The 24,933-nt window shown below is 37.3% G+C and overlaps 1 pseudogene; it reads left to right on the top strand.

The window, feature by feature from the left end:
* The first annotated feature begins 15,600 nt into the window (after window positions 1-15,600).
* On the top strand, window positions 15,601-17,521 carry LOC119540177 (annotated as a pseudogene).
* Window positions 17,522-24,933: the final 7,412 nt, after the last annotated feature.

Here is a 24,933-nt window from a genome sequence, read left to right as displayed (position 1 = left end):
TTCTATCGTATCCCTGTACCATGTTTTATACAACTGTTTCCCTATTCTTGGACCTTTAGTTAATTTCCATTCTCTGCTATAATAAAAGAAAAGCAGTACAACTACTTTCTAATATATATCTTTGACTGAATGTGTAAATATTTCCTTTGTGTGGATATACAAAAAGAGAATTAATGGGTCAAAAATTATGAACACACTTAAGGCTCTAGAATGAATGGTCCAAATATCCTTCAGAAAAGTTTTACTGGTTTACATTCCTACAAAAGTTTGAAAGCTTTTTTCTTGCAAGTGTGGACCATTATTTTTTCAAAAATTAACTTGTTATTTTGATAGGTGAAAATGTTATTTTACTGTAATCATAATCTGTATTTCTTTGGTTGTTTTCAAATTTTATTAACTCTTTTCTCCTTGATGAATTGTCTGTTCACGTCCTTTGCCGATCCTTTTCTTTTGAGGTTGTAGTTTTTCTTATCAAACTGCTGTAAACTCCTTTTATGGCATATTAAAATATTAACCTCGGCATGCTATATTTGTTGTTTTCCCTTTAATTTTATTTATGATGCTACATGATACACAGATATTTAAATTTTATGTAGAAAAACTTAATGTTCTTTTTATTTATAACTTCTCAAATTTTATATTTAGAAAGTCCTTCCCTATCCAAAGATTAGACATGCAGTTATTTTCCAGTTTGTGTTAATTTTTCATATTTAACCTATTTGTCTATACAGAAAGTTTTGATTTATGGTGTGATGTGAAAATGTAATTAATTTTTTTCTTAATAAACATTTTTTCCCCAGTATCAAATAGTAAATAATCTTATTCTGCTTGTTGATTTGTGATGCTCTTTTTCATATACAATATTAAGTTCTCCTATACTTTAGAATTTCTATGCTATCTACTCTGTTTTGCAGAACTTTTAATCATTTATTATGTGACTACCATATTATTTTGATGAGTATTGCAATGAGGATTTAAGTAGTCTAAATGAGAAAAAGTAGCTTCATATTTGGCCCTCTCTCTTTTTCTTTTCTTTTTTTTTTTTTTTTTAATTAAGAATCCTTGCTGATAAAACCGTTTGGTAACTTTTTTTCAATTTCTTCTTGTTTTTTTAATTCTTCTTGACCTGTTCAAAATTGTTAGTTTTCCTAGAAAATTAATTATTTCTTTAAGAGTTTCAATGTTAGCATTTTCTTATACCTTTAATTGGGTAAGCACTTTCTTATACCATTATTTTTAATTTTTTCCTCTTTGGTGCAGTTTATTGAGTTAATTACAGTCCTCTGTTCATGGCACATTGCTACCAGTGGTGTGGGCATGTCCTTTTTCTTATTTGTGTGCTTATTGGTTTAATTATTTGTTACCTTTTATCCTGCTAACCTACCTATCTTGCCTACCTTGCACATAGCAACCATTTTAATACATTTAATGTAAATTTTTTGTTTGTATATGTTCTTGCAAAATAGGTTTCTAGTTTTGTATTGCAAGTATTTTAAAATTTCAGTACATTTACTGTTTATGTATTTCATTTGAGTTTTTAAGTTTCTTCACTAAGGGCTCTGTTTTAAATATTTATTCATATTGTAATGTATTTTTTATTTTATTTAATGAATACTATATAGTATTTATAAGTGCCAGTCACTGTTCGAAATACTCCATATATTAATTCATTTATGATACGTGTACTTAATGACATATGTATATACACTCCATTGATTGTTAATCCTGCTTTATATTTCATGGTGTGCATCTATCCCAGACACAACTTCCAACTACCTACCACTTTGGATAACACTGCACTGGGCATTATCATATATGTTCCCTCATGAAGATTTGTAAAGAAATTCTTTGGGATAAGTATTTAGAGTTAGATTGCTACATCAGAGTATATGGACATATTTAATGTGGTTAAATAGAACCATATTACTCTCCAGAATGGCTGCATTCCTGTGTCTGTCTGTCCTGGTCAACACACATTATTCATTTTTTTCAATCTTTGCTAGTTTTATAATCACATCTCATTGCTTAAATGTAAATTTATATGATTATTGCTGATTTTGAGTCTATCTTCATATACTGATTTGCTTTTATTTTCTATTGCTGCTAACTAGTTACCCCCAAATTTAGCAGCTTAAACCAAAACATATTTATTATCTCACAGCTTCTGTGAGTCTAATAATACAGTAGTCTAACAACATTTTCAGGTATATAATTTTGGTTAAATTGTCTGTAGTTGAATTTTTTGTGACTCAATTTAAAAATTAATTTCAATAATAAATATAATGCCTTTAAGAATTCCTGAGAACAGGTGACAATCTTCATGTGCTTCTGGGAGATCTATTTTGGGGGTGAGATTGACTTCCCTGCTCTCTCTGATTTCTTCTTTGCCTTTAATTTCTTTATTTTTAATGTATAATTTTCTTAATAGGGTAATTTCATTGTCATTTTAGAAGTGCTTCATCATATGTTATTGGGATTAATTCGTTGGTGTGTGGAAATTTGGTCTTAGAAGCTGCTATTTTTTTTTTTTTTTACATTCACACACCATACAATCATCCATGGTATACAATCCACTATCCACAGTATGATAACATAGTAACATCGTTATGCATTCATCACCACAATCTATCTCTGAACATTTGCCTTACATCAGAAAGAACCAGAACAAGAATAAAAAATAAAAGTGAAAAAAGAACACCCAAATCATCCCCCCATCCCACCCTATTTGTCCTTTAGTTTTTATCCCCATTTTTCTACTCATCCATACACTAGATAAAGGGGGTGTGATCCACAAGGTCTTCACAATCACACTGTCACCCCTTGTAATCTACATTATTATATAATTGTCTTCAGGAGTCCAGACTGCTGGGTTGGAGTTTGGTAGTTTCAGGTATTCACTTCTAGCTATTCCAATACATTAAAACCTAAGACGTGTTATCTACATAGTGCATAAGAATGTCTACCGGAGTGACCTCTCGACTCCATTTGAAATCTCTAAGCCACTGAAACTATTTTGTCTAATTTTGCATCCCCCTTTTGGTCAGGAAGATACTCTCAGTCCCACGATGCCGGGTCCACATTCATCTCCGGGAGTCATATTCTGCATTGCCAGGGAGATTTACACCCCTGGGAGTCGGCTCCCACGTAGAGGGGAGGGCAAGAAGCTGCTATTTTGAAATTCTTTTCCAACTGACATTTGCTTGCAGATTGCACTCTGAGTTAGTGATGGGCCTGACAATGATGTTATTAAACATCATAGGAAAGTCTTTTAGTTTTTCTAAATTAGGAAAAGTTGATTGAGTTGGTTGCAATTCCCTTAAATGTACAATTTCTGTTCATGCAGATCTTTCTTAATTGCAATCCATCAGGATATTATAGTCTAAAGAAAGTTCAGACTCTTTATGCCTGAAATAGGCTAAAACTTGTTATTATTTCAGATTTTATTGTGTATATTTTTCTTCTTCTGTTGTTTTCTTGGTCCCATTTTATAAATTAAATTTTACAAGTTAAATGTGAATGACATTTTTAGATGCAATTTTAATATTTTTATTTTATATTTACAAAAAGGAGAAAGCAGTTGATATCTTGATACAATTTTTAAAATGTTATCTTTGTTTCTTTGTGTGCTTAAATAGCATGAAAACTCTGTGAACATGACTTAATTGTTTACTCCACCTTATTTTTGCCTGGGAATGATAAGACTGTAAACCAGAAATAATTTCATTTTGCAGTAATTCCTATAGCTCAGTTTTATCAGCAACAATAATATGCATATCTGGGTAAACAGTTTATTTATAAACAAGAACTTATTTATCAATACTCATTTAAAGACCTTTGCTTTGCTCTATCTACCAATTCTGAGCTGTTATATCACAAACTTTGCTCATTCCTAACCAGTTTCTCACCTTAAAAAACTTGCCTTAAACCACTTGATCTGACTTCCCTTATGACTTCTCTTCTAAGACACTGCTAAGTTTCTGTCAAAGTCAATGGGAACCGGAAGAGAAAGGAGAAGATGCTGCCAGGTGCACTGCCACATGACAAAAAGGCCAAGGAACCCCAAAGATCGCCAGCCATCTGGAAGGGGGGAAGCCAGCCTTCTAGCCTCTGAAACACTGAGTTAATAAATTCCCATTGTTAAGCCAACTCATTGTATGGTATATATTTTAGCTGATGAGAAAACTAAAGCAGTCTTGTTTTGTTTTCTATTTCCATGACAACTTGGTTCTTGGAACAGATCTCCTCTCCAAAGCTTTCCTCTCCTGTCGTACATTCTCAGGTCTGTGTAGTTCACTGAGGGAGAAATTGAATTCTGAGGGGGAAGTTGCGTGATGTGGCAGGGTGACAGCCAACCGTTGGGGGTCCAAAACACAGTTGAAAAACAATGTTTTCAATGGATTGTTGCTGGACTCTTAAGTCTGTGCCTCATCCTGATCAGACCCCCGTCTCTAATTCTCGTGACTATCTTCTAACTTTCTAAATGGCAACAATATTTCCAAGGATAATTTAGAATTATAGTGGAGACCTTGAGGAACTCCTGATATGAATGAAATTGTTCACTTGAGAGACCCCTTGGAACAGAAAGGGAACAAAATCCTAAACATCTAATGGTCTGCATTGTTTTTATTGGTATGACGGAAGTTCCAAAGGAAATTCTAACTCCAAAATTGCTTCCTTAAAAGATTCCTAGGTTAAGAGAAAAAATGTGAAAAACTTAAAAACTATAGCTTTTTCAGATATTCCCAATCACAATTTGAACCTAATGGTGTTCTTCTTTCCCATGTTATGTCCCTCCATTCCCTCTTATCCTATTCCTCTCTCTGATCTGGTTCTCTTCTCTTTTGGTTATACAGAAACCATCAAAACTGAACTGTTTCTTAAAGAGAAAGCCCCTGTAGAACTAGGCAAGCCCCTTATGGCTGATTTTAAGCCCTGGATTTTGCATGAGCCAAGAACAGTTGTCAAAGACTTTCATAAGCCTAGATAAGATAGACAGAAATTTAGAGAGGAATTTAGAATAGTTCTAAGAACATATAATTTAGACTCCTGGATTGTTATCAGTTGGTTCTTATGTTAAGAGAAATCATATATGCAAAAATTGGTTGAAAAAGAAAGATTGTGAAAATCACAAGAATTACCTGAGACCGCAAATTGCATAATAAACCAGGAGAACTTAGAAAAGCTGTACAGTTGCTAAATTCAGAGCTCTTCCAATATCCTTTTTTTCAATGGATTTCTTAGAATTCCCCTATTCATAATTATATCTTCTTAGCTAAATCGATCTTTTCTATTAATAATTTTATTGAGAAGTTGTAGGTATACAGAAATATCATGCATGAAATATATAAAATACAGAGATCCCATATACCACCATATTATAAACACTTTACATTAGTGTGGTAAATTTGTTATAATTCATGAAAGAACATTTTTATAATTGTACTATTAACTATAGACCATCATATACAATAGGGTTCACTGTGTTGTACAGTCCTGTTTTTTCTTTTTCTTTTTATTCTAGTAACATATATGCAACCTAAAATTTCCCCTTTTAACCACATTCACATATATAATTCAGTGCTGTTAATTGCATTCACAGTGTTATACTACCATCACCACTATCCATCACCAAAACTTTACAATCAACCCAAATGGAAATTCTGTACAATTTGAACATTAACTCCCCATTCCCTACCCCTTACCCAGCCTCTGGTAACTTATATTCTAGATTCTGACTCTTTGAGCTTGCTTATTCTAACTACTTCTTATTAGTCAGATCATACAATATCTGTCCCTTTGTGTCTCGCTTATTTCACTCAATGTGATGTTGCAAGGTTCATCCATGTTGTCACATGAATCAGAACTTCATTACTTTTTAATGCTAATTAACATTCCATTGCATGTACTTACCACATTTTGTTTATCCATTCATCAGTTGATAAACACTTGGGTTGCTTCCGTCTTTTGGCAATCATGAATAATGCCACTATGAATATTGGTGCACAAATTCTGTTTGAGTCCCTGCTTTCAATTCTTTGGGGTGTATACCTACTTGTGTGATTGCCAGGTCATATGGTAATTCTATACTTACTTTTCTGAGGAATTGCTAAACTGTCTTCCACAGCAACTATATCATTTTATATTCCCACCAGCAACGAATGAGTGTTCTTATTTCTCCATATCCTTTCCAACCCTTGTAATTTTCTGTTTCTTTTTTAAAATAGTAGCCATTTTAGTGGGTGTGAAATGATAGCTTATTGTGGTTTTAATTTGCATTTCCCTAATAGCTAATGATGTTGAGCATCTTTTCATATGCTTTTTAACCATTTGTGTATCCTCTTTGGGGAAATGTCTGTTCAAATATTTTTTTTTTTTTTTTTTTTTTTTTTTTTTTTTTTAAATCATCATTTTATTGAGATATATTCACATACCACGCAGACATACAAAACAAATTGTACTTTCGATTGTTTACAGTACCATTACATAGTTGTACATTCATCACCTAAATCAATCCCTGACACCTTCATTAGCACACACACAAAAATAACAAGAATAATAATTAGAGTGAAAAAGAGCAATTGAAGTAAAAAAGAACACTGGGTACCTTTGTCTGTTTGTTTCCTTCCCCTACTTTTCTACACATCCATCCATAAACTAGACAAAGTGGTGTTTGGTCCTTATGGCTTTCCCAATCCCATTGTCACCCCTCATAAGCTACATTTTTATACAACTGTCTTCGAGATTCATGGGTTCTGGGTTGTAGTTTGATAGTTTCAGGTATCCACCACCAGCTACCCCAATTCTTTAGAACCTAAAAAGGGTTGTCTAAAGTGTGCATAAGAGTGCCCACCAGAGTGACCTCTCGGCTCCTTTTGGAATCTCTCTGCCACTGAAGCTTATTTCATTTCCTTTCACATCCCCCTTTTGGTCAAGAAGATGTTCTCCGTCCCACGGTGCCAGGTCTACATTCCTCCCTGGGAGTCATATTCCACGTTGCCAGGGAGATTCACTTCCCTGGGTGTCTGATCCCACGTAGGGGGGAGGGCAGTGATTTCACCTTTCAAGTTGGCTTAGCCAGAGAGAGAGGGCCACATCTGAGCAACAAAGAGGCATTCAGGAGGAGACTCTTAGGCACAAATACAGGGAGGCCTAGCCTCTCCTTTGCAGCAACCGTCTTCCCAAGGGTAAAACTTATGGTAGAGGGCTCAACCCATCAAACCACCAGTCCCCTATGTCTGTGGTCATGTTAGCAACCATGGAGGTGGGGTAGGCGAATACCCCTGCATTCTCCACAGGCTCCTCAAGGGGGCACTACATCTTTTTTTTTTTTTTTTTTCCCCTTGTTTGTCTTTTTTCTTTTTTTTTTTTTTTTTTTTTTTTTTAACTTTCCCTTCTTTTTTCAAATCACCTGTATGAAAAAAAAAGTTAAAAAGAAAACAAACATACAATAAAAGAGCATTTCAAAGAGACCATAGCAAGGGAGTAAGAAAAAGACAACTAACCTAAGATAACTGCTTAACTTCCAACATGTTCCTACTTTACCCCAAGAAAGTTACATAATATAGCAACATTTCAGTGAACTTGTTCCTACTACAACCATCAGAAATTAACAGACCATAGTCATTTCTGGGCATCCCCAGAACGTTAAATAGCTTATCTGTTCTTCCTGGATTATTGTTCCCCCTTCCTTAATTGCTCTCTACTGCTAGTTCCCCTACATTCTACATTATAAACCATTTGTTTTACATTTTTCAAAGTTCACATTAGTGGTAGCATATAATATTTCTCTTTTTGTGCCTGGCTTATTTCGCTCAGCATTATGTCTTCAAGGTTCATCCATGTTGTCATATGTTTCACCAGATCGTTCCTTCTTACTGCCGCGTAGTATTCCATCGTGTGTATATACCACATTTTATTTATCCACTCATCTGTTGAAGGACATTTGGGTTGTTTCCATCTCTTGGCAATTGTGAATAATGCTGCTATGAACATTGGCGTGCAGATATCTGTTCGTGTCACTGCTTTCCGATCTTCCGGGTATATACCGAGGAGTGCAATCGCTGGATCGAATGGTAGCTCTATATCTAGTTTTCTAAGGAACTGCCAGACTGACTTCCAGAGTGGCTGAACCATTATACAGTCCCACCAACAATGAATAAGAGTTCCAATTTCTCCACATCCCCTCCAGCATTTGTAGTTTCCTGTTTGTTTAATGGCAGCCATTCTAACCGGTGTTAGATGGTATCTCATTGTGGTCTTAATTTGCATCTCTCTAATAGCTAGTGAAGCTGAACATTTTTTCATGTGTTTCTTGGTCATTTGTATTTCCTCTTCAGAGAACTGTCTTTTCATATCTTTTGCCCATTTTATAATTGGGCTGTCTGTACTATTGTCATTGAGTAGTAGGATTTCTTTGTATATGCAAGATATCAGTCTTTTGTCAGATACATGGTTTCCAAAAATTTTTTCCCATTGAGTTGGCTGCCTCTTTACCTTTTTGAGAAATTCCTTTGAGGTGCAGAAACTTCTAAGCTTGAGGAGTTCCCATTTATCTATTTTCTCTTTTGTTGCTTGTGCTTTGGGTGTAAAGTCTAGGAAGTGGCCTCCTAATACAAGGTCTTGAAGATGTTTTCCTACATTATCTTCTAGGAGTTTTATGGTACTTTCTTTTATATTGAGATCTTTGGTCCATTTTGAGTTAATTTTTGTGTAGGGGGTGAGGTAGGGGTCCTCTTTCATTCTTTTGGATATGGATATCCAACTCTCCCAGCCCCATTTGTTGAAAAGACCATTATGGCTCAGTTCGGTGACTTTGGGGGCCTTATCAAAGATCAGTCGGCCATAGATCTGAGGGTCTATCTCTGAATTCTCAATTCGATTCCATTGATCTATATGTCTATCTTTGTGCCAGTACCATGCTGTCTTGGCAACTGTGGCTTTATAATAAGCTTCAAAGTCAGGGAGTGTAAGTCCTCCCACTTCGTTTTTCTTTTTTAGAGTGTCTTTAGCAATTCGAGGCATCTTCCCTTTCCAAATGAATTTGATAACTAGCTTTTCCAAGTCTGCAAAGTAGGTTGTTGGAATTTTGATTGGGATTGCATTGAATCTGTAGATGAGTTTGGGTAGAATTGACATCTTAATGACATTTAGCCTTCCTATCCATGAACATGGAATATTTTTCCATCTTTTAAGGTCCCCTTCTATTTCTTTTAGTAGAGTTATGTAGTTTTCTTTGTATAGGTCTTTTACATCTTTGGTTAAGTTGATTCCTAGGTACTTGATTTTTTTAGTTGCTATTGAAAATGGTATCTTTTTCTTGAGTGTCTCTTCAGTTTGTTCATTTCTAGCATATAGAAACATTACTGACTTATGTGCATTAATCTTGTATCCCGCTACTTTGCTAAATTTGTTTATTAGCTCTAGTAGGTGTATCGTTGATTTCTCAGGGTTTTCTAGATATAAGATCATATCATCTGCAAACAATGACAGTTTTACTTCTTCTTTTCCAATTTGGATGCCTTTTATTTCTTTGTCTTGCCGGATTGCCCTGGCTAGCACTTCCAGCACAATGTTGAATAACAGTGGTGACAGCGGGCATCCTTGTCTTGTTCCTGATCTTAGAGGGAAGGCTTTCAGTCTCTCACCATTAAGTACTATGCTGGCTGTGGGTTTTTCATATATGCTCTTTATCATGTTGAGGAAGTTTCCTTCAATTCCTACCTTTTGAAGTGTTTTTATCAAAAAGGGATGTTGGATTTTGTCAAATGCTTTTTCAGCATCTATTGAGATGATCAATTGATTTTTCCCTTTCGAGTTTTTAATGTGTTGTAATACATTGATTGTTTTTCTGATGTTGAACCATCCTTGCATGCCTGGAATGAACCCCACTTGGTCATGGTGTATGATTTTTTTAATGTGTCTTTGGATTCGATTTGCAAGTATTTTGTTGAGGATTTTTGCATCTATATTCATTAGGGAGATTGGCCGGTAGTTTTCCTTTTTTGTAGCATCTTTGCCTGGTTTTGGTATTAGATTGATGTTAGCTTCATAAAATGAGTTAGGTAGTGTTCCATTTTTTTCAATGTTTTGAAAGAGTTTGAGTAAGATTGGTGTCAGTTCTTTCTGGAAAGTTTGGTAGAATTCCCCTGTGAAGCCATCTGGCCCTGGGCATTTATTTGTGGGAAGATTTTTGATGACTGATTGGATCTCTTTGCTTGTGATGGGTTGGTTGAGGTCTTCTATTTCTTCTCTGGTCAGTCTAGGTTGTTCATATGTTTCCAGGAAATTGTCCATTTCTTCTACATTATCCAGTTTGTTGCCATACAGTTGTTCATAATATCCTCTTATAATTTTTTTAATTTCTTCAGGATCTGCAGTTATGTCACCTTTTTCATTCATTATTTTGTTTATATGGGTCTTCTCTCTTTTTGATTTTGTCAGTCTAGCTAGGGGCTTGTCAATCTTGTTGATCTTCTCAAAGAACCAACTTTTGGTGATATTTATCCTTTCTATTGTTTTTTTGTTCTCTATGTCATTTATTTCTGCTTTAATCCTTGTTATTTCTTTTCTTCTACTTGGTTTAGGATTGGTTTGCTGTTCATTTTCTAGCTTCTTCAGTTGATCCATTAGTTCTTTGATTTTGGCTCTTTCTTCCTTTTTAATATATGCGTTTAGTGCTATAAATTTCCCCCTTAGCACTGCTTTTGCTGCATCCCATAGGTTTTGGTATGTTGTGTTCTCATTTTCATTCGTCTCTATATATTTAGCAATTTCTCTTGCTATTTCTTCTTTAACCCACTGATTGTTTAGGAGTGTGTTGTTTAACCTCCAGGTATTTGTGAATTTTCTAAGTCTCTGATGGTTATTGACTTCTAATTGTATTCCATTGTGGTCAGAGAATGTGCTTTGAATAATTTCAATCTTTTTAAATTTATTGAGGCTTGTTTTATGTCCCAGCATATGATCTATTCTGGAGAAAGTTCCGTGAGCACTAGAAAAGTATGTGTATCCTGGTGATTTGGGATGTAATGTCCTGTAGATGTCTGTTAAATCTAATTCATTTATCAGATTGTTTAGGTTTTCAATTTCCTTATTGGTCTTCTGTCTGGTTGATCTATCTATAGGAGAGAGTGATGTGTTGAAGTCTCCCACAATTATTGTGGAAACATCAATTGCTTCCTTTAGTTTTGCCAGTGTTTCTCTCATGTATTTTGTGGCACCTTGATTGGGTGCATAGACATTTACGATTGTTATTTCTTCTTGCTGAATTGCCCCTTTTATTAGTATGTAGTGGCCTTCTTTGTCTCTCAAAACATCCCTGCATTTGAAGTCTATTTTATCTGAGATTAATATTGCTACACCTGCTTTCTTTTGGCTGTAGCTTGCATGAAATATTTTTTTCCATCCTTTCACTTTCAATTTCTTTGTGTCCCTGTGTCTAAGATGAGTCTCTTGTATGCAACATATTGATGGTTCATTTTTTTTGATCCATTCTGCGAATCTATATCTTTTAATTGGGGAGTTTAATCCATTTACATTCAACGTTAAAACCGTGAAGGCATTTCTTGAATCGGCCATCTTATCCTTTGGATTATGTTTGCCATATTTTTCCCCTCTCTCTATTAATATCCTTTATTGTACCCATACCGAATCTCTTTAGTACTGAACCTTTCTCCAAGTCTCTCTGTCCTGTCTTTGTTTCTCTGTCTGTAGGGCTCCCTTTAGTATCTCCAGTAGGGCAGGTCTCTTGTTAGCAAATTCTCTCAGCATTTCTTTGTCTGTGAAAAATTTAAGCTCTCCCTCAAATTTGAAGGAGAGCTTTGCTGGATAAAGTATTCTTGGCTGGAAATTCCTCTCTCTCAGAATTTTAAATATATCGTGCCATTGCCTTCTCGCCTCCATGGTGGCTGCTGAGTAGTCACTACTTAGTCTTATGCTGTTTCCTTTGTATGTGGTGAATTGCTTTTCTCTTGCTGCTTTCAGAACTTGCTCCTTCTCTTCTATGTTTGACAGTGTGATCAGTATATGTCTCGGAGTGGGTTTTTTTTGGATTTATTCTATTTGGAGTTCGCTGAGCATTTATGATTTGTGTATTTATGTTGTTTAGAAGATTTGGGAAGTTTTCCCCAACAATTTCTTTGAATACTCTTCCTAGACCTTTACCCTTTTCTTCCCCTTCTGGGACACCAATGAGTCTTATATTCGGACGCTTCATATTATCTATCATATCCCTGAGGTCCATTTCGAGTTTTTCAATTTTTTTCCCCATTCTTTCTTTTATGCTTTCATTTTCCATTCTGTCATCTTCCAGGTCACTGATTCGTTGTTCAACTTCCTCTAGTCTTGTACTATGAGTGTCCAGAATCTTTTTAATTTGGTCAACAGTTTCTTTAATTTCCATAAGATCATCCATTTTTTTATTTAGTCTTGCAATGTCTTCTTTATGCTCTTCTAGGGTCTTCTTGATTTCCTTCATATCCCGTACTAGGGTCTCATTGTTCATCTTTAGTTCTTTGAGTAGCTGCTCTAGGTGTGTCTCTTCTGGTCTTTTGATTTGGGTGCTTGGGCTTGGGTTATCCATATCGTCTAGTTTTTTCATATGCTTTATAATTTTCTGTTGTTTTTGGCCTCGTGGCATTTGCTGTCCTTGATAGGGTTCTTTTAGGGTTTGTAGACCAGTTGAAGTCCTTATCTCTAATTTATCAGATCTACAGCTTCGTGGAGTACACTTTCTCTAACTAACCAGCAGGTGGCATCCACGAGCCACCTGTTCTCCACAAGCCAGATCTCCCCTGCTTAGCCTTTTTGGTGAGTGGGGGGAGTGAGTCTTGTGGGGCCCAATTGGTTGTCCCAAGCTTGCGTGTGTAGTTGGTGTTGCCTGCCCTGTATGTGGGGCGTGTTTCTGGGCAGTCGGGGAGGGGGGGTGGCCCTAACAATCAAATCTCCCTGATGATCCTAGAGTTTTAAAGCTACTGCAATAGTCTAATCCTTCAGTTCAGTCCTGCCACAGTTTGTCTCTGCCACTGACCCACAAGTCTTTGGTATTGGCGTATGGCTCCTGAGACTTGCAAGTGGGCCCCTCTTCCAGGCTGTGCACCCCGGGTCCTCTGTTGAGGGATGACTGTGCTATGTCACAGGTGAGTGCCGTCCCCCCAGGGCAGTTCTGGGCTGCTGGGCTGTGTTGGGAGGGTCCCAGTCTGCTCAAATGATGGCTGAATGGGGCTCTGTTAATTCACACTGCTCCCCCTTCCCAGCTCTGGGACATTCAGCTGAGGTTGCAGGGAAGGCTAATGTCCACGCCCAGTTTTGTGGTGTGTGCCTGTTATTTGAAGCACTTCCGTCACACTGGGTTGTCTGGGGCAGCTCTGGGCTATGGGGCTGGCGATGGGCAGGAGTGTTTCCTGTCCACCAGGATGGTGGCTGTGAGCGGACACCCCCCTTTTCTTGGGAAGTTGTGTTGTTTAGTGAATTTTCTCAGCCACTGGATTATTGCCTTTTGTCTCAGAGCTCTCTTATTTCTGCTCTTGACTTGACGTGCCCAAATTTCAATTCTTTGAAGCTTTCTGTATTGAGCTTCTTAGAGTAATTGTTTTAGAAAAAGCAAAAAGGATTTAAAAAAAAAAAAAAAAAACGGCCCTCCTCAGAGATCTAATGGGTTATTGAAATGCTAATAGACAAAGCAACCAGGGCCATTAAGGAAAGGTGCCCTGGGCAGAGAGATCAGCCTTGCTTCGGGATTTGCATATGCGCCTCAAGGCCTGATCTCTGCCCTTCCCCTTTCTGTGTTCACCAGAACTCCAAAAATCCTCTGCTTTTACTTTGGAGCTTCTCGTGTTGTTTTCCTTCTATGCCCGTCTCCTCTCTGCTGGGCTGGCTGCTCTCAGAGTCTCTGGTGTCTGGCCTCAGTCTATCTATGGTTGGAGTTTGAATCAGTAGAATGAGTTTCCGATGAGAGCAGCCACTGCAATTCTCCCTTCTCCTTCCTGGAGCTGACAGCCCCTCCTCCCCCGGGACTGAGCCTGGCAGGGAGGGGCGCGGGTCCCCTGGCCGCAAAAACTTACAGATTTCGCTGATCTCAGCAGTTCCACGTTTTCATGAGTGTTGTATGAAGTATGCCCAAAGACAGATTGCTCTGTGGTGTCCAGTCCACGCAGTTCCTGGCTTTTTACCTACTTTCCTGGAGGAGTAACTAAAACATACAGCTCACCAGTCTGCCATCTTGCCCCGCCTCCTGTTCAAATATTTTGCCCATTTTAAAATTGAGGTTGCTTGCCTTTTTGCTGTTGAATTGTAGGATTTCTTTATATGTTCTGGATATTAAATCCTTTTTGGATATGCAGTTTCCAAGTATTTTCTCCCACTGAGTCAGCTGTCATTCACTTTCATGAAAAAGTCCTTTGAAGCACAAAAGTTTTAATTCTGATAAAGTCCCATTTATCTATTTTTAATTTTGTTGTTTGTGTTCTGGGTGTAAAGTTTAAGAAGCCATTGCCTAACACAAGATCCTAAAGATGCTTCCCTATCTTTTCTTCTAGGAGTTTTATTGTACTGGTTCTTATATTTAGGTCTTTGAGTTAAACTTCATTTTGAATTAATTTTTGTATATGGTGTGAGAGAAAGAGTTGTGCTGGTTTGAATCTATTATGTACCCCAGAAAAACCATGTTATTTTAATCCAATCTTGTGGGTGCAGAATTATTGTGGGTGATATCTTTTGATTAGTTGTTTCCATGGAGACATGACTCACCCAATTGTGGGTGGGACCTTTTGATTAGATTATTTCCATGGAGATGTGAACCCACCAATATAAGGCGGGTCTTAATTAGTTTACTGGTGTCCTGTATGAGAGGATTAAAAGGAAGAGACATTTTGAAGGGAGTTGAGAGCTGACATAGACCTAGATGTTTGGAGATGTTGAGCTCAGAGATGAAGCCCAGAGTTTGACCCAGAGAAGCTAAGTGAGAATCCACAGATGCTTAAAGAGAAAGCCACCGGAATCAGAAGCCAAAAGTAATGCAGACCAGGAGGAAAGGACCAGCAGATGCCTGCCATATACCTTCCCAGTGGACAGAAGCATTCCATATGCCATCAGCCTTTTCCTCAGAGAGGGTATCTACCTCTTGATGCCTTAATTTAGACATTTTCATGACCTTAGAACTGTAAATTTGTGAACCTATAAACCCCCCATTGTAAAAGTCAATCCATTTCTGGAATATTGCATTTCGGAGAGCTTTAGCAAACCGGAATAAGGGTCCTCCTTCACTCTTTCGCATATGTATATCCACTTCTCCAAGTACCATTTGTTAAAGAGACTATTCTTTCCCAATTGAGTGGACTTGGCAACCTTGTCAAAAATCAATTGACCAGCATTTCTTTGTTTCCCAAGGCGGAGGAGGCTCTGAGCACCCCCTCTCCGTCCTCCCCCCCTTCCCCCCCGGGTGCTGTCTCCATGTCTGTGTGACGGGCCCCAGGGGTAGAGTTCAGGCCCGGAGCGGGGCGGGCCGGCGGCGGCTAAGGTGAGTGGTGGCGGCGGCGGCGGCGGCGGCGGCGGCGGCGGCGGCGGCGGCGACGACGGCGCGGGCACCCGGCCCCCAGTGGGAGGATGAAGCGGCGGAACGCCGACTGCAGTAAGTTCCGCCGCCCCCTAAAGCGGAACCGGATCACCGAGGGCATCTACGGCAGTACATTTTTGTATCTGAAATTCCTGGTAGTGTGGGCACTTGTCCTCTTGGCAGATTTTGTCCTGGAGTTCAGATTTGAATACCTGTGGTCATTCTGGCTTTTCATCAGAAGCGTCTATGATTCCTTCAGGTACCAGGGATTGGCCTTCTCAGTATTTTTTGTTTGTGTAGCATTCACATCAAATATAATATGTCTGCTGTTCATCCCCATACAATGGCTGTTTTTTGCTGCTAGCACATATGTATGGGTTCAGTACGTCTGGCACACAGAAAAGGGAGTGTGTTTGCCTACAGTGTCCCTCTGGATACTCTTTGTTTATATTGAAGCAGCAATTAGATTTAAAGATCTCAAAAATTTTCATGTAGACCTTTGTCGTCCATTTGCTGCCCACTGTATTGGGTATGCTGTGGTAACTTTGGGCTTTGGCTTCAAAAGTTATGTAAGCTACAAAATGCGATTAAGGAAGCAAAAGGAAGTGCAAAAAGAGAATTAATTTTACATGCAGCTTCTTCAACAAGCCCTCCCTCCAGAGCAACAGATGCTACAGAAGCAAGAAAAAGAGGCTGAAGAAGCAGTGAAAGGATTACCTGATATGGATTCCTCAATCCTTATACACCACAACGGAGGTATCCCAGCCAACAAAAACTGTCCACAACTTTGCCAGAGATAGAATACAGAGAAAAAGGGAAAGAAAAGGACAAGGAAGCCAAAAAACACAACCTTGGAATAAATAACAACAATATTCTGCAACCTGTAGACTCTAAAATCCAAGAAATTGGGTATAGGGAAAACCATATCAATAGTAAAAGATTAAATAATGATCTTGTGGGAAGTACAGAAAATCTCTTGAAAGAGGACTCATGCACTGCTTCCTCAAAAAATTACAAAAATGCCAGTGGAGTTGTGAACTCCTCACCTCGAAGTCACAGCGCCACAAATGGGTTCCTTCCTCATCGAGTAAAAATGAGAAGAAGCAGAAATGCACTAGCAAGAGCCCAAGTGCACACAAGGACTTAGTAGAAAACTGTATTCCTAATAACCAGCTAAGCAAACCAGATGCACTGGAAAGGCTGGAACAAGACATTAAAAAGTTAAAGGCTGATCTGCAGGCCAGCAGGCAGGTGGATCAAGAGCTCCGCAGTCAGATCAGCTCCCTCTCCAGCACCGAGCGAGGGATCCGCTCAGAGATGGGCTAGCTCCAGCAGGAGAACGAGCTGCTGCAGAAGAAGTTACATAATGCTGTGCAAATGAAGCAAAAAGACAGTTACTGGAGGAGAAAAAAAGGAAGAAGTTAGCAGAAGCCACTGCTGCCCGGGCTGTTGCGTTTGCCGCTGCGTCCAGGGGAGAGTGCACTGAAACCTCACGGAATCGGATCAGAGAACTAGAAGCAGAGGGCAAGAAGCTAACGATGGACATGAAGGTGAAAGAAGACCAGATCAGAGAACTAGAACTGAAAGTTCAGGAGCTTCGGAAGTATAAGGAAAATGAAAAAGTCACTGAGGTGTTAATATCAGCCCTTTCAGCCATGCAAGATAAAACACAGCACCTGGAGAACAGCCTAAGCGCAGAGACCAGAATCAAGCTGGACCTGTTCTCTGCTCTCCGCGATGCAAAACGGCAGTTTGAGATTGCTCAAGGACAGATCCTTCAGAAAGACCAGGAAATCAAGGACCGAAAACAGAAGATAGCCGAAGTCATTGCCGTCATGCCCAGCATAACATACAGTGCTGCCACCAGCCCCCTGAGCCCCGTTTCCCCCCCATTACTCTTCCAAATTTGTGGAGAGCAGCCCCTCTGGACTTGATCGCAATGCTTCTGTTTACCAGCCCTTGAAGAAATGAAGGCCAGCTGAGTATTTTGCCCAGCCATTTGGTTACCAGAAGACATCAAGAAGGAGCGTTCTGGCAGTCAAGATAAAAAAAAAGTTTATATTGTATTTTGTGGGACCGTATATGTTGTCGTTTTTAAAATGCAGGGAGGGGGGGAGATAACATCCAAGTCTGATTAGAACTGCCCTTCAGTTTTCCTTGTAAGTTTTTAGAAGACCTCACAGAACTTTGCAGTTTATTTTTTTTTCAGCCAACACGTTAAAACCATTCTTGGATTTCAAGTAAAAAAAAAAAAAAAAAAAAAAAAAAAATCAATTGGCCATAGATGTGAGAACCTGTTTCTGAACTCTCAATTCGATTCCATTGGTCTATATATCTATCCTTGTGCCATTACCATGCTGTTTTGAGCACTGTAGTTTTGTAATAAGTCTTAAAGTGAAGAAGTGTGAGTCCTCCAGTGTTGTTCTTTTTCAAGAGGGTTTTGGCCCTTTGGAACCCCTCACCCTTCCTATAAATTGGTAACCAGATTTTACGTTTCTGCAAAGTAGGCTGTTGGAATTTTGATTGAGGTTGTGTTGAATATGTAAATCGTTTTGGATAAATCTTAGCAATATTTAGTCTTACAATCCATGAGCATGGAATGTCCTTCCATTTATTTAGATCTTTTTGATTTCTTTTAACAAATTTTGTAGTTTTCCATGTATAAGTCCTTTATATTCTTGGCTAAATTTGTTCTTAGATATTTGTGTTTTTTTTTTAGTTGTTGTTGGAATTATTTTCTTGATTTCCTCCTCAGATTGCTCATTACTAGTGCATAGAAACACTATGAATTTTTGCATCATCTTGCACCTTGCCACTTCCCTGAATTCATTTGTTAGCTCTTATAGATTTCTTGTAGATTTTGGGGGATTTTTATATATAGGCTCACCTCATCTGCATATAGTGAAAGTTTTACTTCTTCTCTTCCAATTTAGATGCCTTTTATTTCTTTTTCTTTCCTAATTGCTCAGGCTAGAACTTCCAGTACAATATTGAGTAATAGTGGTGACTTCCCAGTATTTCAGTGTCTATATTTAGCCAAAATTGATAATCACCACAAGGTGCCATATTCTTTGTGGACAAAATATTCTATTGATATTGGCAGAATTATTGGGGGTCAACTCATCAAGATTCAGTCTTATCCATCTAAACCTCTACTGAAACTTTCATGATATCCTCTCAAACCAGACTCTATGAAGGTCCTAAAGTCAATAGTCAAAAGCCAAATGCACAAAGAAGATTTGCTATATTTTAAACTGGTCCTTGAAATACTTCAATTCTCCTAGTCAAGAAAATCAATGGGTGAGGGTATAGATTTGTTCAGGACCTTCATCCTTGAATAAATATGGGTCCTTAAGCCCATAAATAAAAAAGTTATCCTCTGCTTCTCTTTGGTACCAAATCCCAATACTACTTTGTCTTCAATGTCACAGTATAGACCTATGTTATGTTTTCTCGAGGGTCCCTTTAGATCAAAATAGTCAATACTTGTTTTTCTCCTGAGAAGGTCAACAAGTTTCCTGGGCATTTTAAACCTTCAAGATATACTATTTTTTACAGGTTCTTAATTTGGAAGTTAAGAATTTCAATTTTTCTTATCTAATATGTGGATGACCTCTTGCTGTGTTCTAAAAATAGGTGAGTTTGGACACTCTTATTTACTTACTGTTTTGGCTCAGAAAGATTATATTATTTCCAAAGAAAAATGATAATTTTGTCAGAACAGAATGCATTACCTAGGAAATAATTTATCCCAAGGTGGGTCAGTTGTCACTTTTGATGGAGTCCTGGCCATTCCAAGCTTTCCTATACAGAGTACTAAGAAACAAGAGGTTTTCTAGTTTTCACTGGCTACGGAAAGCAACAGATTCCCCAATTTTTTGAAATCATTACCTCTGTATATTACTGACTAAGTTCTTAGTAACTGAACCTCTTTCCTGGAATCTAAATATGAATAGGCATTTTGAGACTTTAAATTACCTCTTCAAAAGCCCCACACTCTGACTTTCATAACTATCATAAAACTTCCTACCTATTTGTATATGGATTCTCTGGACAATCTGTTCTGTGTTCTGATTTAAATCTATGGGAATCATCAGAGATCAGTTGCTTATTCCAGTCTTTCCCAAGATCTATACCCTCCTTGTCTAAGCAGCGGTAGCCAAACAAATGGAGGCTCCTACTGACTTGATTTTAGGATCTCCCTTAAACTTGATGATATCTCATGCTGTATAATTTTTGTCACTTATTGAGAACATACGACGTTTTTCAGCAGGCAGGCTTACCTCCTCTGAACTTTTATTACTTTTCCTTTCATACTTTCTATTTATCATTGTAAAATTTTAAATCCTGCTAATCTTCTTTCATTACCCAAAGAAAGAGAATCGCATGACTATCTAGCCTCTTCTCAGGAACTGACTATGCATTGAACAGATTTATTATAAGCCTCCTTAGAAAATCCTTATTTAATGTTTGTTAATGATTCATATTTTAATTCTGAAACTGGAAAACATCAGTCAGGATATCCCATGACATTTCTCAATCACTTCTGTAATGTGATCCCTTATCAGAACTAAATTCAACCTGGATAGAAGAAATTTTGTACTCACCAGAGCTTGCCAATGGGGGAGACATAAGAATTACTATATATGTTGATAGCAGGTAGACCCATCAATAAAAAGAGCCATCCTCCTGAAGTAGTTCACAATTTTGGAATGCTTTAGGAAGAATGAAGTTTTTTTACTTCAGTAGTTAACCTAGTTAAAAATGGTTAACTGATTAAGGAACTTTTAAGTGCTGTAATACTTCCTAAGGAGGTGGCTATTATAAATGGAGAAGACACACAAAAACGGTTTGCTTGGAAGCCAATGAAATGAGTAGATGATCAGTAAGACATGCAAACAGGCCTCACTAAAGTCTGGGCCCCTGTGATCCCTGTTCTTTTGAGATGTCAAAAGAGGCTATTATGAAATGCCAGTGATTGGCTTCAGAATCTGAGAAGAAGTATTGGAAAAATCTGGTTGTAAATTGCACGAGGAAAATATCTGACACTTCCAACTGGATATTTGGTGACAAACAGCTATTTAATAATTCCCCATTTGTTAACCATCTACCCTCTAGCTCAGGCTGAGGAATGACCACAAGGGAGGACTGAGAAAAGAGTCCATCTATGTCAACAGGACTTCAAAAAGATTTTAGACCAATTATGTCAACCTGATTTAGTTGTTTGTCCCAAGAAAATTGTGACTGGGAGAGATAAGACTGTAAACCAATCAAAAACTTCACTGCTTGCTTCAGGATTTTCCTGTAGATCAATTTATTGAAGACAATAGACTGTTGAACTGGGCAAACTGCTTTCTTATCAAACAGGAGTTTACTTTCCATGACTTTCTTCGAAACCCTAGCTTTGCTGTATCTACCAATCCTAAACTATTAGAGCACACACTTCATCCAATCCAAATCAGTTCTCTGCTTTGAATGACCCATCTTTAAGTACTTGATCTCAAACACCAAAGCCCTGAAACTTCTGACCTTCCTCTTCTGAGACATTGCTGAGAATCTGTCAAGGTGGTGTTACTCCTTAGTGCAAAGAGCCCACATAAACTTGTTATTGCTTCATTAACAGGCTATTAATAAATCACCCTTTTGCTTTATTAATAGAGTGATATTTTGGGAAGTTTAAGAGGAGTTTATACAAATACCTTTTGTAAAAAACAACAGCATTTCTGTTTCTTATAAAGTTCTTAAATTTCATATGTTTTGGTTGAGAGTTTACTTCATGAGTTTAGAAAACTATCATTTGTGAAGACTGAAATAAATTACTGACTTTTTTTCATTTCTCTTTAAAATTTGCTGCAAAGCTAAGTATATTATGGGAGGCTTATAAACAAGAACTCTTGGCTTTGGCAGTGGGTAAGATGTTATATCCATACATGACAATTTTTCCACAGACGTAATTGATGTGAAAAGAAAATCAGCTGCTGCTGCTTATTTAGTAGCAGAAAAACATTCCTACCAAAAATAAGAAAAAAAAAATGGTCAGGCTATTCTTGACAATGTGAGGAGAGGGAGATGTAGAGAGAGAAATGAAAAGAACTTTAAAACCCTTAGTAATACAGGGTATTTGAAATAAAGATAACATTTGGAATAAAGTTTGATTGAGATAAAGTTTGCTAAAAATTAGTCCTGTATCTATAAATTGAGTATTGATTTTGTGTATTTATGTATTGTGCTGACTGAAAGTGAAATGATGAAACTTTGAGATTTGGAACCTAGGATAGGGAAAAAAAGGACAGTTTTGTGACCTAAATTTCGGTCAAAAACCACTGACTGCAAGTAATAAAAGGACTGTTTAGATTTCAAGGGGGAAAATAAGAAATTGTGCTATTTGAATTGAAATTGTAACTGACCTTAATTGAAAGGAATATGGATTAGTTACACTGTACTTATCCTTATTTGAAATAGGAAATTTATAGTTACTCTTTTATTTTGACTGCGTATATATTGTGCCATTCCAAATGTTTTAACTATGTTGGAAAAGAAAATAATTCAGAGGAACTATGATTTATTAAAAAAGCTTTATGACTAGTATTCTGGGTGTTTTTAGAACATGTTGATAAAAACATTTCTGGAAAAGAAACATAAATTTGGTCATTAACTGGCTTAGAAATGATTTTCATTTTAGAAAATGTTGCTTATACCCTTCCTAAAAGCTTATTGTGCATACAACATACTCCCTTTATAACTTTGACACTCAAAATATCTCTGTGAGATAGAGGTAAAAAATTATGTTTTTCTTTTAATGAAATGATAATCATTATAGTCAAGTAGATCTGACAGTGTTATACAAAGCAGAAATGTTTCCCCAACCCACCTACGTATTTTCTTCATTGTTGATACATGTTATCAATGAGAATATTATGAAACCAGAAAACAAAACTTCTCCTTGCCACATTTTAAGAACTTGTGAACGGAATCACAAATATGTGATATTACATGGTGACATTACTCCTTTAGTAGAAATTATCTCTATTTCCAATGATTATGAAGAATCATACTTTTCTTGTTTCAATACTTAAGAATACCCATGATAAACAGAGACCTAGGTTTTTTCTTTTCTTTTCTTATTTTCTATCTGTTCTACCTTCAACTAATGGGTCATAGAATGGCTACCAGTTCCCACAAGGGCCACATACTGTCTCACTTATGATCACTGAGAGAGAAAACATCTCACAACCAAAAATAAGAGTCCATTCACTCTTCAACCATTGAGACCAGGGACATCATATGTTGGTTGACTTAGGCCAGGATATCCTGGACCAATGACTATGGCAAGAAGGATGGAATTACCCTGATTGTGTGGAGTGTATCAGGGCTCATTCCTGGAGTTGAAGCCATGCTCTCCTAAACCACATGGCAGCAAGAGTGGATGTCGGGAGGACAGTCACAATATGATACTCTCCGCCTCCAACCTTATGTTTATGTTTCTTCTCTGGCCTTAAATATTGACACATCCCTTCTTTCTGTTGATTGAAATACTTCTCACTTGTAAGGAGGTCGAGACTCACCTTCTTGCTATGAGAAAACTTCCTTGACTATTAGATCCCCATTTACTCCCTTCTGATAGCCTTTTATTTTGGACCACATGTTGTATGGCTGGATTGTATGCTGTTTTTAAAAATTGCCTTACATCTTTTTTGGAATAGGTTGGGGGCGTAAATAAATACTTCTTTTCATGTGGGCCCCTTTTGTCTTCCAAGCCAGGTTATGCGGTTTTTGAGACAGTGGTTTTGCCCTTTATTTCCCCTGAGCCTCATAGAAATGGGCTCAGAGTATAAACAGCAAATTAGTTTTGCCTAATTCTTAATGATCCAGAACACAGCATTGCTTATTATTGCTGCATTCTTGGTCATTCACATTTTAAATACTTACTTTTGGAGATTATATTTGGCTTTGCCTTAAAATGGCATAATTATTAGTAAAAAAAATTATCTTAAAACTTTCAATTTAGCCACACAATACTGTTAGCATCTTTTGTCTTACGTTAACTAAATATATTCTATGGTAGAATGTAGGCTATATACAGGAATTATTTCAACCTGGAAAGAGTTTCTCAGCCATGCAAAAACTTATTCAAACTCTCCTGAATGCTTATAAATATTTGGTCTTATTATCCTCTAGTTGATGTTTGCTTATTCACTGGAAAATTAAAATAAATCCCTAATTTTCATATTGATTTTATCATTTATCAATTTTCCTTGCAAGTCCTCTGAGAAAGGGTGGTCAATGAGGCATTCTACAAAGAAAAGTTAAAGGTTTTATGACTTTAAATCACAGCATATGAAACTCATCATAATTCCAAATGCTAATGGTTTTCTCAGGCTTCTTCTTATGGCTGTATTGTTTTGTTTACTCTGCCTAATGTAACTTCTAAATAAATTGTGAGTTACCATAAGCCTTCTCTAAAATATGATTATATTGACTCATCAAAAAATTGATATGCTACAAATTATAGCTTTTAAGAGCATGGATCCTGGAGCCTTTGTTTGAATCTGAATTCAACTAACTGAATGACCTTGAATACAAGTTGACTGACTTTGGGCAATTTACCTGACTTCTCTGTATCTCAGTTTTCTCATCTGTAAAATGGTGATAATAATAGTACCTGTGTCATATAATCCTTATGAGGCAAAAGTTTGGTTTAGTTTCATTTCTGCATATGGGTTTGAAAGAAAACTCATCTTAGATGCCACTTAAGTAAAACATTTAACTTAGAACCAAAGGAGCAAACAGCTGTCAGGTACTAGGGCTGGAAGCAGGATTGGTAAGTGGCAGAAATCATCACTTCTTTCTCTTGCAGGCTGCCAGGGTTCTTTGCTAAGCATCTTCCTCTATGTCTGCTTCACGATTCTCTTTTTTTGTAGATAGACTTCCATTGTTCATTTGCCCATGAGCCAAAATGTGGGTTGCTAAGTTAGGCTCATGTGCCCAGCAGAGATTGACTAGAGTTCCTGTGTGTGTCCTTATGACCTATTTTTTTTTAAAATTCAAGTTTATTAAGATATATTCACATACCATGCAGTCATCAAAGCATACAATCAGTTGTTTACAGTACCATTATATAGTTGTGCATTCATCATCAAAATTAATTTTTGAACATTTTCATTACCACACACACAAAAATAATAAGAATAAAAATTAAAGTGAAAAAGAACAATTAAAGTTAAAAAGAACACTGGGTGACTTTTTTTTTTCCCCCATTTTTCTACTCATCCATTCTACACCGGACACAGGGGAGTGTGGTCCATATGGCTTTCCCAATCACATTGTCACCCCTCATAAGCTACATTTTTATACAATCATCTGTAAGATTCAAGGATTCTGGG

Source organism: Choloepus didactylus, chromosome 7, assembly GCF_015220235.1.
Source record: "Choloepus didactylus isolate mChoDid1 chromosome 7, mChoDid1.pri, whole genome shotgun sequence".
Lineage (NCBI taxonomy): Eukaryota > Metazoa > Chordata > Mammalia > Pilosa > Megalonychidae > Choloepus > Choloepus didactylus.
The sequence above is the reverse complement of the archived record's forward strand: the minus strand, read 5'-3'. Positions and strand labels throughout refer to the sequence as shown.